The sequence below is a fragment of the Mus pahari genome, chromosome 20, assembly GCF_900095145.1.
Source record: "Mus pahari chromosome 20, PAHARI_EIJ_v1.1, whole genome shotgun sequence".
Classification (NCBI taxonomy): Eukaryota; Metazoa; Chordata; class Mammalia; order Rodentia; family Muridae; genus Mus; species Mus pahari.
This window is the reverse complement of record NC_034609.1, coordinates 46347558-46353744: the sequence shown is the minus strand read 5'-3', so window position 1 is coordinate 46353744 and position 6187 is coordinate 46347558. Positions and strand designations below refer to the sequence as shown.

Here is a 6187-nt window from a genome sequence, read left to right as displayed (position 1 = left end):
AAAAAAAAAAAAAAGGAGCCCCAATAGCGGGGTTCTCCAAGTGAGCCAGAAGCTCTGTTGAGAAAGCTATCCTGGTTCTGCAAAATTTGTCTCAGGGATGTCTCTCAATGGCTTCCTCCTGCCTTGACTAGGTTATAGCTCTCTCTGACTCCCTCTGTGTGTCTCTCTCTGTCTCTCTCGAATCTCATCCTGGGCATTTCAGAATCCCACTGTCAACCAGCCCAGCTGTCTGCAACATCTCTGCTGGGTTAGGGAGCCTCCGTACAGACCCTTTGCAAACACTCTCCGCTGGGCTCCCTTTGGAGTACACTTGATACCGTGTGATGTTGGCATGACCCCACTGAAGGACCAGTTAACAGCCTCGGTACACAGACAGCCCCAGGCCAGAAGCCAGGTGGCTGGCTTCATTGGGTCAGCCAGCTTTTTTATTTCTTACATTTTAATTTGATGTGTGTGTGTGTGTGCGTGTGTGTGTGTGTTTCAGACACTGCTTTCTGCCTGCCTTGGTGTTTGCTTCTCAAGAGATCCATACCCAACACTGGCCTCAAGTATCGCTTTCAAACTAACAGTTGGCCTTGAACCGCATCCCTTTATTCTATGTATAGGATGGTGTTACTCACTAGAAAAACATGCTTACTTGCCAGAAGCAGAAAGAACACGGTAAAAATAAACACATGCTACCTAAACAGTGCTCTTCAATTGCAACCGGAGTCGGACAGGATGCCATGGAGCAATCAGAAAACCATATCCCAACCCCCTAAAAAATGTGCTGCATTGAGTAGGGTGCCTCAATGGGCCTGGAGTTACCAAGTCCTGACACAGAAGACCCCGGAATGAATCACTAGCCGCAACTTATCACAGATCCTTGTACCAAGGCTCCTTGTGATATGGGACCTTAGGAAGCTGCCTCTTTTAACTCGAGACCCAAATGGGCTAACTCGACCTTGGTCCTGCCACCAGTCAGCCATGGGGCATTAGAGACAACTGCACCGCAGCATAGAGACCTCAGATCTCATGTCCTCCATAAACACAGGTCACAGCACATGTCCAAACACTGGGACATCTCAACACAGGGGTTGGATGGCATCCCCACATAGTAAAAACATACTCCACACGTATGCCTTAAATCTACATGTTACACACTACATGTTACACATGTACTCCCTCATAAACACCATCTTCAGTAGACATGTATGAACTCCACATGCATGCCTATAAATCTACAGGTTACACGTGTACTCCCTCATAAACACCATCTTCAGTAGACATGTACATACATGTAGACATGTATGAACATACATATCCACATCTGAACGAGACTCTCTGTGCAGAGGGATCCACACAGACACAGACCTGCCTAGGTCCCACACACTCACACAGATCACCACAGACAGAAATACTTGGGCATTCCCAGACAAAGAGTTCCAAACGTGTGGACATGGTTCTGAATACATGTGTGGACTTTTCCATACGCATTAAGCAGATACTCAGACGCCTAGACAACTGTAGACAGCTACACATGTGCCCACATAGGCCTATCAACTGTCAGGACATACACTCTCCATATGGCCCCTGCCATACTTACCTGTGGCCCGGGGGTGGATGCTCCCAGCCACTCGGGTACCACCCAGTTCTATGCCTTCTTGGGTCTCTACAATGCTACCTTCAGTTTCATATGACTACTTGTGGGGTCTCGTACCTAGGGCCCCCTGGATAAGTTTCCCTGAGGCTGTATGTGGAGCGGTAACTTGCCCATCATCTATCGGTATGCCTTTTCCCCACGGGGATGTCACTGAGTCACCGGCGGCTCAGCAGACCAGCCTGTCTCCCAGCTGTACACCAAGCTGACATCCGCACAGAGATCCCTCAGACCTCTAGACTTTCAGGACCAACAACCAAACCCTCACCCTCTGTCCCCAAAGCCTAGCTCCTTAGGGGCTGTGCCATGTGACGTTGCAGGCCACCTGAAGAGTAGTTCTTCCCAACACCTCTAGTCCATCCATCCTCAAGTGTAACTTCTTCATATCTCCCCTCACCCCGCCTACGAGTCCCACATAACTCCTAGTTTTCTGCCCCACGGGGTCATCGTTGTCATTTATCACCCCAGCTTTCAATGCCCTGGCTGCCTTAAAACAGGGTCTCGCTTTTGACTTCATCTTCACCCTCCCCCACACCAGACTGGGCATCCAGAAGGAACACTGTTTTTCTGCCTGCCCCTCCGTGTCTATCATCTGAACACTCTTGCCTCGCAGAGCCTCTCCCTTCAAGGTGTTGCTCGACGACATCCTCCACAGAGATCCTGCTCAGGGTCTCTCTGTAAGTCCCCCCCCCCCCCCGCTCACAGGATGTTTTCTACCCAGAAATGGAAAGGGCTTTCTGTCCCTCATTACTGCTTGGCCTCCACCCACTGCTACTTCCCAGTACCCCAACACTCACCACGAGTACCTGCAGTTCAGGGGTGCCAAGGTGGCTTCAGTCCTGCAACTGACACCCAGAGAGACGGGACAGCCTGCTCCCGAGTCCTCCAGCTTTGAAGGGCCACCTCTTTAAAAGGGAAACTCCCCGGGGCTCCACAGAGTGCCAAGGAGAGCAGACAGGACTAATGTATCACACATGTCAGCTGTTCCTCGTCGCCCGAAAGGCACGCAAGCCCTCAGTAACGCAGAGCATCCGGTGGGGTCCCGGTCTCTGGGTCAGAAGTCTGGAGAATGATAGGCCTTTGGGGGCCACAGCCAGTAACCTGAGCTCTCCACCTCAGAGGTGGAGGCGCAGGGGCAACGAGTTAACAGACTTATTCACCAGGCTCACCGAGTTAGGAAGCCACAAGAGGAGTCTGGGCTGTGGTCTCAAAGTATGTGCACACTCTTGAGTTCATTCTGCTGAGCTCAATGTCCTGAGGTGGCCTTGGGATCTGGAGTCACATATTTTCTTCCGTCTTCTGACCCCCTTATCACTCCCCTCGGTACTGAAGTGAAAAATGACCCGTGCTTCCCAGTTGGGACAGCCAGTTCCCCAACCCAGGAATGAACCAGCACTGTTAGGCCCACCCCTGGGAGCCCCCTGGATCCTTTGTTCAAGTGAGGAGGGTTGATCTCTCTCCATCCTCACCATAAGGAGAAACAACAGCAACCTCAGATTGGAATGTTCTCTGGCAGAACAACAGGCCTTTCGAAACTGTGGGAGGGTCTGGTGCCTCTCTGTAAGTGGGAGGCAGGGCTTCTCTATGGCTTTAGGATTCTGTGGGAGCAGAGAGCAGGGTGGTAAGACAGAAGGAAAGGCCAGGTCGGTCGCCAGGGAGGGGCATAATAGGAACGAACACACGGGGTCCTCTGCCCCTGCTCTGGGCCACCCCCCTGGCCTGGCTGTGTAACTGTGTGTGTGTTGCTCCCTCCCAGAGCTTCAGTCATCCTGTGTATGGACGAGGACAGCCTATCTATCCAATGATGCCATAAGACATTGAGATCCCAGGTTTCAGGAGGGGACAGAGACAGTGAAAGAGCCTGAGAGCCAGACTGGGGGGGGGGGTGTCTTTCTCCCCATAGGTGAGAGAGTGGGACACAGACAGACAGGGACAGGTAGACAGACAGACAGACGGGAACTAACCATACCCTAGTCTCCTCTTGGGGCCAGTTAACTCTCCCTTAGCCACCCAGTGCAGGCTGCCACCAATAGGAGACTGTACTCGTGTGGGTCCAAGGGTGGACCAGGACTAGGGAGAAGTGGCTAGCAAGGGCCTGTGTCCTGGGGGAGCTGAGGGCTCAGGGTAATGACCCAGCAAATGGGTACATCACACATTTGCATAGCTTTGAGATCCCTGCTAACTGTGGCTGCACGCAGGGTCCCCAGATGACTCCCGAATCCTCAGCTCATTTAGGGGTGAAATCTCCAAGTACCCTGGTTCTGCCTGGAGGCTCAGTCTCCTCGCACAGTGAGGTGCTGGGAAGGCACAGGATGCAGGGCACTCCTCGGCCTGTCGTTGCTCGTATCCGGGAAAGCTCACTAATCCTTCTGAAAGGCCCTGGAGGAAACATCTTAGCAAGTTGCTAAATCAGGAGCCCCTCATAAATGGCCCCCAGCAAACGACACCAGGACAAGTCCTAGGTTCCCCATCTCCTCTGGGAATAAAGCTGCAGAAGGCTTTCCATCTGCTTGAGTGGGGCTTCTGGGGGGAAGGCCCACAAGGCCTGTTGAGCGGTGACAGCAGTGCTTAAGGTCAGAAGCACTGAGACGAGTCCCATCAACAGCCCGGGAAGCCCAGAGCTGCCCTAAAGGCCTGCCATCACCTTGCGAGTCTTGGTTTTTTATCTCTGATATACTTTTTACAAGATTTATTTATTTAGTTTATGTATACATGGGCACACTGTTGTCGCCTTCAGACACACCTGAAGAGGGCGTCAGATCCCATTAATAGATGGTTACAAGACACCATGTGGTGGCTGGGATTTGAACTCAGGACCTCTGGTAGAGCAGCCAGTGCTCTTAACCACTGAGCCATCTCCCCAGCCACATTTTTGATGTTTTATGAGCAGGTCTGATGCATCTATATTATAAAGCCCCTGGCTTGAGGGCACTGCCTGGGCACAGGTGTGGCCTCCTTGTCTGTCTTCAGCCTCACAGACACTGCAGTTTCTTACTCTTATCCAGCCGGCCCGAAGCCTCTGAGAGACAATGCCTGTCTCCAGGGATGTGTGTGCAATGTGTGTGCAGGGTAAGAGTTCATGCTAACTGGGTAACTGACATGTGCTGAGGGGGCCTCGTGGCGTGTGGCGTGTGAGGCAGAACCCCTGCCCCATGCACTTGGAAACCCCTCCAAGAAAGAAGGCTAGGCTCCGCCCTTGAGCCCCGCCCTTCTCCCTTCTCCCTTCTGCCCCTCCACCAACTAGGGTCCATGGCTCGAGGTTTAGCTTTCTTGCATCGTCCCAGGCCAGTTTCCAGGAGTCCCTGCGTGAAATGTGCTCCCTGTTCCTTTTCTACCCGACCCTATCATGGCTCTTGTGTGTCATAGTAGACAGTTGTCCCTAACGCTCGCCAAGCAGAAGCCTCCTCCAGACCGTTCCCAGTGCCCTTCAGCCCACTTCTCAGCTCTTCACCCTAGAGGGCTGGACAACGGCCAGCACTCACCCGTGCTTGGTTCCTAGAATTTTTGCCTTCTGAATGCAGACCTTGTCCTCACTTCTTGGAGATGCCTTGGCCCTTTGGTTCCTCCCACTCTGTGTGCTACGCTTTCCTGGTAAAACCGTCACTGCCCTGCCCGGTTTTCAGCCTTACCCAGCTCCTAACTGTCCTAGGACACCACTTTAATTACAAGCCTCAGGTGGGACCGTCACCCTCAGGGGCCCCTCCCCGCCCTTCAGGCTCCCAGCTCAGCATCTGGTCCTTCTTGCAGGACCCGACACCCAGAATCTACAGTATGTGCATGGAGTCGGAACTATGTGGTATTCCCCTGGGGACCCCTGCACCGGCTCTGCTGAGAGTCAGCCTTTCCCTCTCACAGAGACAGGGTCATTCCTCAGACTCAGCCTAGTGTCTCCGCTGGCTGACTCTGTAATACTCTCCAGGCAAGCTCTGCCACATATCCCTTTCTCGAGACTGAGTCCCAGGACCTATCTCCCTTGTTTGCTGCTGCCCCGGACAGATGGGTCTTCCTGGCTGCCCATATCAGAGCCCATCTCTACTCCTGTGACTCCCCATTCTCCAGAATTCCCCAGAGCCTGGGCCTTGCTCCCAAACCCTGCTGCTTCTTGAACACCCATGGCTGAAGATCCAGAGCGCTTCCTACTCAACACACTTCCCCACCTTGCCTCTTCATGGCCTCCAGCTCCTTCAAGATCTCTAAACTGTCTCCTAACCATGAGACAGTTGTCTTTGTATCAAGACAGGGTTTCTCTGTGTAGCCCTGGCTGTCCTGGAACTCACTCTGTTGACCAGGCTGGCTCCGAAATCAAAGAGCTCTTCCTATCTCTGCCTCTTGAATGCTGACACTAAAGGCATGCACCACCATTGTCCAGTAAGATGGTTAATGCTATGTCAGAGTGACTGGCCCCCAGGATTCCAGGCAGTAGGTCCCTTGCTCTTAGAGTGTCTGAAGGTGTTTCTTTTCTTTTCTTTTCCTTTCTTTCTTTCTTTCTTTCTTTCTTTCTTTCTTTCTTTCTTTCTTTCTTTCTTTCTTTCTTTCTTTCTTTTTTTT

General features: G+C 52.4%; 2 protein-coding genes across 4 annotated transcripts in view; one reads left to right on the top strand and one right to left on the bottom strand.

Annotated features, from left to right (window-relative positions):
- The window catches only part of LOC110337725 (sulfotransferase family cytosolic 2B member 1-like), a 33996-nt gene that overhangs the window by 2895 nt on the left and 24914 nt on the right, over positions 1–6187 (top strand). The window lies entirely within an intron of this gene.
- Positions 1–6187, bottom strand: part of Dpep1 (dipeptidase 1) — a 19016-nt gene that overhangs the window by 11128 nt on the left and 1701 nt on the right. The window contains exon 1 of one of the 3 annotated variants that reach the window (XM_021220734.2): positions 2437–2687. The exons of 1 other annotated variant lie outside the window; for it this stretch is intronic. The gene's annotated coding sequence lies outside the window, so the exon portion shown is untranslated. Of the gene's footprint in view, positions 1–2436; positions 2688–6187 lie in introns of those variants that run through there. One more of the 3 variants, XM_029532739.1, reaches the window with a different exon arrangement.